Below are 12,950 nucleotides of genomic sequence, written 5' to 3' on the forward strand. Positions count from 1 at the left end.
CTTGATGGATTGAATAGAGCACAGCCACTCAAATCTGATGCAGTACAGTTATAACATGCAGCAGCTCTTAAACTGAAGGTTGCCTTTACAGGCAGAAAGACAGTCTCCTCTGCTGGAAAATCAGCTCCAGGAGATAACATTTATTAACAAGGGCAGCTCGGAAGCTGCATGCTGCTTTCCTTTCAGTATATTGTTGCCTCCAGTTGCCTCAGAAATTTAACATGGGTTCCTCAATGAGAAGATGTATAATGGCTGACAAACTGCCCAAAGGATAACTTAGCCACTCTTACCAATCTCCCCCACCAAATGGCAGTCATAGGCAGTATTAGGAATCTTCTATGGCATACTTCCAGATCATGTGGAGTGAGGACAGTCCTATTCAACCTCATAATTTGAGCACTGGATCATTCCCCCAGGGGAAAAAAATACTTACCATGGGAATCAAATTGTGCAGACTGATCCCCTAAATCAATGCACTTTTGAACATCAGCCACTAGTTGTCATGTTGTAGCGGAAAGGTGGGGCCCATCGATATGATCAGCTGGCAGTGTGGAAAAGGCCAGATGACTGGCTCCAGCAGTTCACCAAACAGCAGAATCAAGGCATATACCAAACGAGAACATACCAGAGCACTGCCTCCACGCACTCATCCTTTACCTGGAAGATTTCCATAGCAATCTCTTTGCTTCAGTATCCATCCCACCCTGCATCTCAATATCCAGCTGTGCATGCAAAATAGTTTGCCAGTATCTAATCTCCAACCCACTGTGAACAGCAGTGGGGCCCACGGCGCATCCATCACCTCATCACCAACTGCTGTTGGTCTTGTGTTCCCTTAATTATAGGGAAAATAGCCTTCATAGGAGACTCTTGGTTCTGCACTTCTAGGTTTAGAAATTATATATCACATGCCTCTCTTAAGCCAGGTACATCTTATGTGGCCATGGCTCAGCAGTTTAGCATCCACTTTGTATTCAGATGGTCCCAAGGTTCAGTCCCCAGCATCTCAATTTAAAATTATCAGGTAGTAGATGAGATTGCAGCCAAGAAATCAGAAGGCGATTGAGACTGGGAAGGGCAGCCATGAAGGAGCTAGAAAAGATTCTGAAGTATAAGGATGTGTCACTGGCAACCAAGATCAAGTTAATTCATGTCATCATATTCCTTATTACTATGTATGGGTGTGAAAGCTGGACAATGAAGAAAGCTGATAGGAAGAAAGTAGATTCCTTTGAAATGTGGTGTTGGAGGAGAGTGTTACAGATACCGTGGATTGCCAATAATAATAATAATTAAAAAAAATCAGTGAGCTCAAGATCAAATCAAGCCTGAAATAGCCCTAGAAGCTAAAATGACTAAACTGAGACTATTGTACTTCAGTCACATTATGAGAAGACAGGAGTCACTGGAAAAGACAATCATGTTAGGAAAACTGAAAGCAGGAAAAGAGGAAGAACCAACAAGAGATGGATTGAGGAAGCCACAGCCCTCAGTTTGCAAGATCTGAGCAAGGCTGTCAAAGACAGGACATTTTGGAGGACATTGATTCATAGGGTCACCATAAGTTGGAAGCGCCTTGATGGCACTTAACACACACACACACACACACACACACACACACACACACACACAGTAGATGAGATAAAAGGCCTCTACCTCGTACCCTGGTGCTGCTGCCAATCAGAGTAGAGCGTCCGTACCTTAAGAGGGTCAGTACTCGGTATAAAGCAGCTTCATGTATTCATGTATGCTCAGCCACTGGTTACTTTGTTCAGTAGTTGTCTGTCCCATATGGCAATGGCCTGTGAAGTGGTCAATGCTGCCATTCCAGAGCAGCCTAAAATTTACATACAACTCTGTGGGAGCTGCTTTTCCATCATATGGTCCCTTGTTCCTAGTGGCTAGTACAGGTAGTGTGGGGCTTTCCTACAAAACTGGAATCCTACCTGGAGGGAGAGTGCCAATTCTGTGATCGTTCAGTACAGCCATTCAGTCATGGAGGACCATGATATGGGAAAGTGACTCCCATGTTGTGGATCAGTGATGCTAAATTTGCCTGGAAGAACAGCTAATCTCAGGGTCAAACCTGATGAAATGCTAGAGCAATGGCATTTTAAACTGCCAAATAGCAACTGTGGAAGCCCTTGATTTGGATTGCAGCAACAGCATTTGGGGAGAGGGAGATAACTCTTTCCCCATGCCATTTGCCTTTTGCCTTACTTCAGACCTCCCCACCTACAGTTTTCTCCATTGAGGTCAATACCAACCAGTAACCCATATATTTTTGCACAGAGAGACAAAAAGCAGTTTGAGGACTGTTTGGGGTTAGGAAATTGGCCCTAACTTGTGTGCATAACTATCATACTTCAGATGGCAGGGCACAAGATGGAGGATATCTGAAGACAGTCTAAAGGGCCAAGCTAAGCATCTAGTTTGGCCCTGAGTGTCTGCGGACTCCTATGGAGTAAGGAAGCCATGTAAGACATGTTTGAACTACACAGGAACACTCTTCCATAGTACTTGTTCTTCCAACAGCGAAAAACCCAGCTGAAAGGAACCATGTTGTGATTTATTGAAGCAGGATTTAGGAATCACTGTTTCTTTTAACGGTTACTGTAGAAAGCAACACATGTTAATTTCCAAAGGAAAAAGAAAAGAAAAGCAGAAAGTTTTTTTATAAGTTAAGTAAACTTTCCACAGTTGTATTATGAATTCAGTTTAATAAGCTCTCAGGACCCAAATCTAATACAATCAGGCAAAACCGAAACCTACAATCATTGCAATTCCAATCAGACATTTTAATCTTGAAGAAAGTCGCTGTGGTCATGGGATTGGCATGAAAACTCATTTGGCTGCTGTGCATCAGATAATTAAATGGTAAGGACTATATTTGCTGCAAACTGGGGAGAAATAGGGCAAAAGGTGCCAGACAATGCCAGGAGACTAAGTGGCAAATTTTCAGGAGTGGCCATAAATATTCATCAGTCGAAGTGCCCAAAGTCCACAGTGTCTGGAATGGGGTTTCTTACGTAGTCACCCCAAGTGATGTCTGTGAGATGACAGAGCTTCATCCCAGTCATTTTCATCAGCAACAAGTAGGCCTGAATCGTCATGACAGCAACAGCCGGTGATTAAGAGCTGTGAGTCAGTCAGGAAGGGCCTATAATGGGACAAAAAAAGGACAAAGAGTTGTCACCAATAAAAGGCACAGGGTGTGGGGAGGATGCCAACTCTTTACAGCATTTGTTGTGTCCTAAACAACAACTTAGCTAGTGAAAATACTCATCTCCATCCTTCATCTGCTGTATTTCTGCAAACGCTGAAATTCTCACTTCTCCCTCCCATTTGTCTGTCGCCTCATCCAACCCCTCCTCCCGAAGGCATTTCACAGTGAGTTTCAGTCAGTTTCAGTCCTTGACCAGATGGGACAGAGCTGGGCTGATTTGGTCAGTTTCACAGCGAGTGTGGCCCAAACCATTGGCCCACCAGGGCTCTTCATATTGGCCTTAATGACCAGTCTTCCCCTGGACATGAATCGCCCGCCTTTCTTCCCATAATCCAGCCTCCTTTGGAGTTGGTGTAGTAACCGAAAGAGCCCTTTGCTGGTTTCGCACCAACAGGCCCCACCCAGCTCTTGTTCTGCTGCCACCTCGGAGCCCACAGGGGCAGCCTGGAAAAAGGCAGAGGGCATGTTGTATGATTTTATGACACTACCGGGGAAATAATCCCTAGATCCAGGGAGGCCACAGCTCTGTCAACTTACCCAGTAGAGATGATAGCCCTTTCTCATTCCAATATACAGCCATATTGATCTGATGGTTAGAAGCATAAAGAGTGGGGACTGCAAATAGCAACTGGCAGGCGCAGCGGGTAAAGGTCACTGGCCAAAGGTCAAGTTCTATATGCAATCACTGTCTGATACTCAGGTATTGATCTTGTCTAAGCCAGAGCAAAAAAGAGGGGGGCGACCACAGGATGTTTAATAGCATTTCCACATATAAAAGAACAATCATTAACAAAGTATGCAGATACTCCTTGCTTCAGCATTTGTGCGCCCTCAGAAAAGCTGTGAGGTATTGTAGGTTTCTCCCCATGCGTTCAATAGGCTCAAAGATAACGTGTGGAAGGCGTGTGTGTAAAGTGCCCTCAAGTCACAGCCGACTTATGGCGACCCCTTTTGGGGTTTTCATGGCAAGAGACTAACAGAGGTGGTTTGCCAGTGCTTTCCTCTGCACAGCAACCCTGGTATTCCTTGGTGGTCTCCCATCCAAATATTAACCAGGGATGACTCTGCTTAGCTTCTGAGATCTGATGAGATCAGGCTAGCCTGGGCCATCCAGGTCAGGGCGTGGAAGGCATACCAGTGACAAAAAATGTTAAACCATGTCGCCATTCTAAATCTGATGAATTTTCGCATGACCTCTCCCTAGTTCAGTTTTACTGCTAAAATACACGTCTACATATCCACCCCTTGAGCTGAAGGTGCTGGATGGGGGCCAGGCTGAATGTGTTGTGACTTCAGACACTGCTTTGTGGCTGCCTTGCAGCAGTTGCAAAACTGTGAGTCAGCGGGGGGTGGGGGCTGCTATTAGTTTTAGCTAGTTTGTTGCGGTGATCTGGGGGAATCGCTAGGATGGGCTTTAGGTAGGGTTGCCAACTTCCAGGTCTGGAGACCTCCCAGAATTACAACTATCTCCAGACAATGGAGATCAGTTCTGCTGGAGAAAAATTGTGACTTTGGAGGGTGGAGTCTATGGCATTATGCCCTGCTCAGGTCCTTCCTCTCCCCAAAACCTGCCCTCTCCAAGCTCCACTTCCAAAATCTCCAGGAATTCCCCAGCCTGGACCTGGCAACCCTAGCTTTAGGAGGGTGAGGCTGCAAGCCTGGGGTGGTGAAGTATTCGTTTTCTTACCCATTTTTTTTGCCGGACTGTTATAGACAGCTTGGGTCAATGAACAGTTCATAGTTTAGCACAAAAGTGCTTATTGTTGTGTTGTAGCACAACACAATAGCTATTTTACTGCAGGGTTGTCGTGAGGTGGTGTTCATAAGGTGGAGTGGGACTAACGAGGAACCCACAGAAGGAACTGCAGTGGTGTTGTGTTCATGGAGCCCTGATCAGGAAAGCCTCAAGGCTAATATGTCAAAACCACACATTAATGGTAAGGGAACAAGCTAGACAAGTGTACACTCCACCATTTATGCCGTTGTGGTATCTGTCACAAAACAGAATGAACCGAGATCCCTCCCTCACAGGGAGTCTGTTGTGGGGAGGGGAAAGGAAGGAGATTGTAAGCCGCTTTGATTCTGCCTTAAGTGGTAGAGAAAGTCGGCATATAAAAGCCAACTCTTCTTCTTCTTTATCATCTTCATCATCATGGAACGGGCAGAGAAAGTGGCCGGGGGGGCACATTTGTTGCCCCTTCAAGTATAGCCTCATCAGGGCAGACTGGCCAGGGCCATTTGACTTTCTGGGAAATTTCCCAGAGGGCCATTGCCCTGGAGGGCCGCTGGCAGCCAGAAGCAAGCTCAGTAGTTCTGGCAGCTTTGTGGGGCCTCTTGGCTCAGGCTTGGCCAGTGGCAACAAGAATGGATGCCATCTCCCTGCAAGATGAGCCACAGTATATGCAAGTTTCCTGAACGAGGTAAACAGCAGGTCCCCAGGGCCATTTTAGGTGGGAACAACAGCATGTGGGGGGGGGGGGAAGGATGAAGGTTTTTCTCCCCATGCGACATGGTCCTGATATAACTTGGGACTCCGCATGCTTGAGGGAGGTATGGTGCTTGCAAGGCATCTCTGAAAGTTCTCATGATGGACACAGGAAGGATGTGGGAATGCCCACTAGGTCTGGGTGGTGTCTTCCTTGAAAGGAGTGAACAACCAGCAATCTGTTCCAGAACCTTCTGCAGTGGACAGAGGTTGTATGACAGATGGGCAAGATCCCTCAGCATTTTTAAGGTAAAAACACTGAAAACAAGGGGTGCAAAGAGCAGCATATTGAACTTGTACCACTCCATACATTCCCCACTCAGTCATAAAACGTATTTATTTTATATTTATACACCACTTTTCAACTCAAGAGCTCAGAGCAGTTTATATAAAGGTAAAAGTATTAAAGCTTCACAACATATAAAAGTCAAAGTGCAGCTTTGATAAATGGAGCTGGTGGGGTCCAGACACTATAGAGGGGTGGCTGTCTGCTTTCTCCTCTCTGATTGCTTCAGCCATGACAGATGGAAGTTGGAAGGATCCTCAGCTGGAACTGGGTCCAGGTATGAAGGAAGGGTAACTGGCTACTGCAGAAGAGAGAAATGACAGGTTCATCATTTGGTGGTGAAAAGTGCCATCATGTCACAGCCGACTTATGGCGAGTCCTGCAGGGTTTTCAAGGCAAGAGACAAACAGCGGTGGTTTGCCATTGCCCGCCTCTGCATTGCAACCCTGGACTTCTTCGGTGGTCTCCCATCCAAGTAGTAACCATGGCCAACCCTGCTTAGCTTCTGAGATCTGATGAGACCAGGCCAACCTGCCCCCCGCCCAGGTCAGGGCAGTTCATGATTTACCCTTCTAAACATGATGTAGCGACATTCCTTACAAAGTTATTGAACTTGACACTTGTCCTTAACTGTAGTGACTGAGCTGGAGTTCACTGTGTATTCCCACGAGGCCTCATTTTTTAGCAGAGATGAGAATGCTTTATCCTCATTTTTCTTCCCTTGTCAAAGATCAATGGCAGATCTGAGGTTTCAAGTCATTAATAAATTTAAAACACTTGTAATACATCTAACTGTAAAGGTCTGCCTGGGAAGAGAGATTTCTGTCGTGTTTGATTTCTCTTCTCAGCCCACTTGCTGTACGCTAACCCCACGGTCAATTGATTGGGACTACTTAAAGGAAATGGATCAAACTCTGCAACCTTGGTCTCCAGGCCATTATGTAGATCAATAGTTTGTGTGTATGCAGGAGACCACAATCAACTGCCTGAAGAGTGAAGGGCACTTAACAGGAAAGAGCTTCCTGAGAAAGGGCATATTCTAGCCACAAGAGTACATCAAGTCTAAACTCCAATAGGCTTTCCAATCAGCTTAAATAGACAGAGAAATTAATTTTTATCAAGTGATACCAACATTTGAAATCCAGTTGGATGTGACGGTCTGTTTATGGAAATGAAGAGGTTGAGCAGCTGGAGCGGTGACCTTGTTCATTTCCCTGGGCTGGAAGTGTGCTTATCATGATGAATAGATAGTCTGTACAGGTGAGCAGGTGGTCTGCTTCAGTGGCACCAGGACAGGTTAGAATGTCAGATTAGGTTCTGGGAGATCTAGGTTCAAGTCAGCCTTCTGCCATGAAGCTAGTCACTCTCTCTCAGCCTAACCTACCTCACGGGGTTGTGAGGATAAAATGGGGGAGAGAAGAATGGTGTAAGTCACTTTGGGCCCCATTGGGGAGAGAGGCAGGATATAAATGAAGTAATAAAAACAAATAAATAGAGGATTGGTTCTTGTAGGTTATCCGGGCTATGTAACCGTGGTCTTGGTATTTTCTTTCCTGACGCCAGCAGCTGAGGCAGGCATCTTCAGAGAAGTAACACTGAAGGACAGTGTCTCTCAGTGTCAAGTGTGTAGGAAGAGTAATATATAGTCAGAAGGGGGTTGGGTTTGAGCTGAGTCATTGTCCTGCAAAGTATTAAAGGTAATGTGCAAATCATTGTCCTGTAAGTATCAAGATAATGTGCTAATGAGGGTGTGGTATGTTAATGTGGAACCATTGTATCCTGAAGTGTTAACACGTGGAATCCAAGGCTAATCTGTTTGGCTATTGTGGACTGAAGTCTTTGTTAGTCTGGAGGTTTTCAGGACAGGAAGCCAAGCCTTATTCATTCTTAAACTCTCTTCTTTTCTGTTAAAGTTGTGCTGATGTTTATGAATTTCAATGGCTTCTCTGTGCAATCTGACAAAATAGTTGTCCTGTTTGGGTCAGTCCATGTTCAGCCACTGCTGATTTCTCAGGTTGGCCAAGTCTGCAGTATCTTTCATGTTCTTTTATCCTTGTTTGTATGCTGCATTGTGTGGATTGTGTGAACAATAGAGGATTATTGTGAAGATAAAATGGAGTTGGGGATAACCATGCACACCAGCACTTGAGATCCTTAGAGTGGGATAAAAATATGCTTTGAGAATACTAAATACCTCTTTGGTAAGTAAAGAGATGAGGATCTCATGTCATTTAGGATTATTGGATTGAGGGAAAGATCTTCACTGCTACTTGTACAAAGCATAGCTGCCATCAGTGCTTACATATAAAAGTATTGGAGTTGATGGCATGATTTGGCAGCTTGAGACTCAGAGCAGATCGTATTATTGGTATCTACAGATCATTTTTAGTAGTTTTTGTGAAAGATGCTGTATTGGCTCACACAGATTTAGGTACAAGCAGAATTAGACCTCCAGACTTGGGAAGGATCAAATTCAAAGCCTATACACAGAAAATAGCAAGCAAATTCTTCATAGCTGCTGGGCCTGGCCAAGTCATGCAGGTTGTGTGGAGGCGACCACTGGGCACAGGGAAGTTCTGAGGCATCAAGCTGTAGCCACTGCAGCACCTGGATGAGCAGCACAAATTACATGGTAGCAAGTCCTCTGGTGGTTGCTGTTGGGTCTGGCCCCAATTATTCTTTCCTCCAGGGCAGGAGGGAGAGGAGGAGGGCAGACAGGGAGGTCAAAATAGCTCTGGAAAGGGCCCTGCCCCTTCTTTTTTACTGACAGAAACCAAAGTGTGAAGGCTGGCAATAGTGTTATAGTTGCCTGGCAACCCCCACAATGACCACTGAGATATCAGAGGGCATCAATTTCTTAAAGGTACCCATGCTGCTTCTTTTGGTTGCGAGGACTTTAAACTCCATGTTTTGTTTTGTTTTTTTAGATTTCATATTTTTCTGCAAACCTGGGGCTTCTCTCAGATTTGCAAAGACCTGTCTTTTCTGTTCATGCCTCCAATCTCTAGATTAAGAATCCACAGATGGGGCGATTTTAAGAATTAGGTCACTTTCACATAGGGATTGTACTGCATTTTTGCTTCTAAACAGACCTTTTTTTTTTTAAGCTCTCAGATACATTGCTGCTTGTATGTGTGTAAAGTGCCGTCAAGTCGCAGCCGACTTATGGCGACCCCTTTTTTGGGGTTTTCATGGCAAGAGACTAAGAGAGGTGGTTTGCCAATGCCTTCCTGTGCACATCAACCCTGGTATTCCTTGGTGGTCTCCCATCCAAATACTAACCAGGGCTGACCCTGCTTAGCTTCTGAGATCTGATGAGATCAGGTTAGCCTGGGCCATCCAGCATTGCTGCTTACCTCTTGCCAATTCTCCATGTTTTCCCCAAGGTCTATAAAACCACTTGAGATCTGAAGTTTTCCCTTTGATGTACAATGGAATAGCTTTTGCTTTCACTGAAACGCAATTAGATGTACTGATAAGTGGTACTGGATCATAGAACTATAGTGCTATAATTATCTATTGCCACTAGTATATTTCAGATCTTTAACAAAATCATTATAGTTATCGCAATAGATTGTTATAGCACTATAGTGCTATACTAGTTACCATTTTTAAAAAAAGGTGTGGTAGGAAATAAAGGGGAAAATAGTGTCAATGAAGGGCTGATAGGGCAAAATGGTGCAGATGTGAGTGAGTCCTTTGCAAGGCAGGAAAATGTGCATTATTCCTTCCACACGATGTACTAACATGCTCGGACTTTATTATTTCCAAAAACATTGGCGTAAAGAGCATGTTAAAGATGGAGAAAATCCAGAAAGAGGACAATTCCAGCGCAAAGTTTTCTGGAAGCTCCCAAAAAAGTGCTCCAGTTTGGTAGCCAAGTCAGACAAAAACCTTCACATGGATGCAGCCAATGACTGCAACACCTAATGGTGCCTTGGTTGTGTGAACACACTATTTCAGAGAAGCAGAAGAAGAATTGGTTTTTATATGCCGACTTTCTCTACCACTTAAGGGAGAATCAAGCCGGCTTACAATCATCTTCCCTTCCCCTCCCCACAACAGACACCCTGTGAGATAGGTGGGGCTGAGAAAGCTCTTAATAGAACTGTAACTTGCCCAAGGCCACCAAGCTGGCTTCATGTGTAGGAGTGGGGAAACAAATCCAGTTCACCAGATTAGCCTCTGCCGCTCATGTGGAGGAGTGGGGAATCAAACCCGGTCTAATGGGCACCTGAGAGATCAAACAAAATGGGCACCCGAGAGATCTAATGGGTCTAATGGGCACCTGAGAGATCAAACAAAATGTCCACATGTGTGAACCCTCCCTGCAGTTAGATTCTAACAATGGTCTAAGCCATCAGAAAATGCAAACTGAATAGTAGCCATCTCGACCACAAAGTCCGTATTTAAAAAAAAGATGGCATTTTGCAATCTTCTTTTTGTTTTCCTGGGGAAATTAAGATGCATAACCTCAAGCAAACCTCAGGTTGCATCTTTTGCCTTGAAATGAATTTTCAAATGCAGCACGATCTGATTGCCCCAGTCTAATTTGTAAGTTCCCAAGTATTTTATCTAAGTAACGAAATTACGAGGTGTGGCTTTTCTTGGCTTGCCTAACCTTCTACTGGCATGTCCATTAATAGAAGCATCAAACACCATTACATTGAAGGAGAACTGTAAACACTGCTTATGCTATTTTGGACTATCTTAATGAAATTAGTCAGGATTCAACATTCTAGCCAGAATGGTAACATCCCCACGGCACTCTTTGAAGTCCTTTTAAAACTCATATTCATAAACCCATTTATGAGTGCATCTTTATAGACATCTATGGTAAAATCCCATTTTCTCATTTCCGGTTTCATCATGGTTTCTTGCTACACATGTATGAAAACAATGTCAGAAATTATTGTTCTCTGCTCTATCGTTCCAGTTACATATCAAAAGTTAAGCGTCCTGGAGTAGGATACTGGCTTTCCTTTACTGACAGTGATAGCCAAAAAGTGGGCTGGGGCTGTAGCTCAGTGGTAGAGCGTCTGTTTGGCATGCAGAAGGTCCCAGGTTCAATCCCCGGCATCTCCAGTTAAAGGGATTAGGCAAGTAGGGGATGTGAAAGACCTCAGCCCGAGACCCTGGAGAGCCACTGCTGGTCTGAGTAGACAATACTGACTTTGATGGACCAAGGTTCTGATTCAGTATAAGGCAGCTTCATGTGTTCTTGTGTGATCAGTCAACTGAAGTAATTTCGTCTTGTACTGTGGACCCTAACAAATTTTACTAAATTGTTGAATGAGAAAGATGATGCTTACAAAACATACATGGAAATAAACTTCTGCACACCCGCTTTACAGATTCAAAGTACATCTGAAAAGCAGCATCAATGTGAGTAAAGTAGCTGATGGTATTAATGGGATGCGATTCTGGGTCCCTAGTTGGTACATAAAGGTAGAGCTGGATTCCTGCTACTGTTGTTACTAAATGGAAGCTTGTTGACAATTTACCATTGCTTTAAACTGTGACAGGTAGGACTGGCACTTACCCAGTAACAGCAGGAGATCTCCAGGTGATGTTCCCTCTCCCCATGGCCTCATTCAATGGAGCAGCGGGTGGAAAATGGAGGGGGGGACACCATAGGGAACTCACTTTCTGTTTCAGAACAGGAAGTGACATCACAACACTATGGATTTCAAAAATATGGTAAAAGAATAGTTTCCCCCCCATTCCTAGAGTGTCATGACAGTAACTTCCAAGAAGTCTCTGCTGCCCCAGTGCTCCCAGGGATTGCCAGTCAAGGGCTGGCATCCCTACAGGTAGGGTTTCTGACCTCCAGGTAGTTCCTGGAGATCTCCCAATATTACAACTGATTTCCAAACTACAGCAATCAGTTCCCCTGGAGAAAATGGCAGCTTTGAAGTGTGATGTCTATGGCACTATACCCAACTGAGGTATATCCTCTCCTCAAAACCTGCCCTCCTCAGACTCCACCTCCAAATGTACAGGAATTTCCCAAACCAGTTAGCAACCCTATGGCCTACCTAGATTTGCTTAATTAAAAAAATTCCCTCCTTTCAAAAGTTACAAAAAGAAAACATAACAAAGTGTTTTCATTACTTCTTTTCCTTCTTCTTTAGAAAATGGTGTTTTGAAATTAAATTAGCAGTTTCCCTGCCGTATCCCTCACTCGATCATAAAAACCATTCGACTGTCATAAAACTCCAGACAAAGAAAATGATTATCCAAATTGAGTTTTTGAAGTGGACATATAATGCAGCAATTTAAAGTAGGGGAGACATGTATCTCGACTGCTTTTTACTGGTAGACTCCGGAAAACTCATGGTGGAGAACGTGCTACTCTCCTCCTTCATGCTAGCTGATGTAGCAAGAACAAGATGACAAAATAAATGCAGCCAATTGTAATAGTTTCTCAACACATTCATGTTCTTAATCCCTATATCCAGTTTTTTCCCCAAAGGGTAGCTTTTTATTTTTTTGCAGGAAAGAACTGCAATTATGTAAAATTCAAATCTAATGAAGAAAAATAGAGACTGTTGTTATACTATGCGGGGTACTGCCTATAATGGGTGGAGAAGCCCAGATTTTACTAAAATAGTTAACTCCTATGGTGTTTAAGGAATCCTAAGAAATTGTAATTCTAATCCCTGTGGGCAAAGTTTGTGTCAAATTTCTCAATGAATTCTAATCCAGTTCTTTCAAGCTAGATTCCTCCTTTGAAGACTTTAAATTAGCATCAGAATGTTATAAAGGTTGGATTGTTCTCCCACTGTTTTTTTTGGAAGACTGCCATTTCTGTGTCAGATTTCTATCAATTTCTGATTTTGTATAGGGACTGACCAGTTGGTCCTTTGCAGAGAACAAAGTATGCATTGCAGGGATTCCCCTGTGAGGTGCCTGTGGGTGACATGGCATCCACTAATAGGTTTCTTGGTGCC

General features: G+C 44.0%; 1 protein-coding gene across 1 annotated transcript in view; it reads right to left on the reverse strand.

The window, feature by feature from the left end:
* CALM1 (calmodulin 1) overlaps positions 1–5,891 on the reverse strand; it is a 153,914-nt gene extending 148,023 nt beyond the window's left edge. Inside the window, exon 1 of the mRNA XM_056851753.1 lies at positions 5,884–5,891. The gene's annotated coding sequence lies outside the window, so the exon portion shown is untranslated. The remainder of the gene's footprint in view (positions 1–5,883) is intronic.
* Between the last annotated feature and the right edge of the window lie 7,059 nt (positions 5,892–12,950).

This window comes from Euleptes europaea, chromosome 6 (assembly GCF_029931775.1).
Source record: "Euleptes europaea isolate rEulEur1 chromosome 6, rEulEur1.hap1, whole genome shotgun sequence".
In the NCBI taxonomy this organism is placed as follows: domain Eukaryota; kingdom Metazoa; phylum Chordata; class Lepidosauria; order Squamata; family Sphaerodactylidae; genus Euleptes; species Euleptes europaea.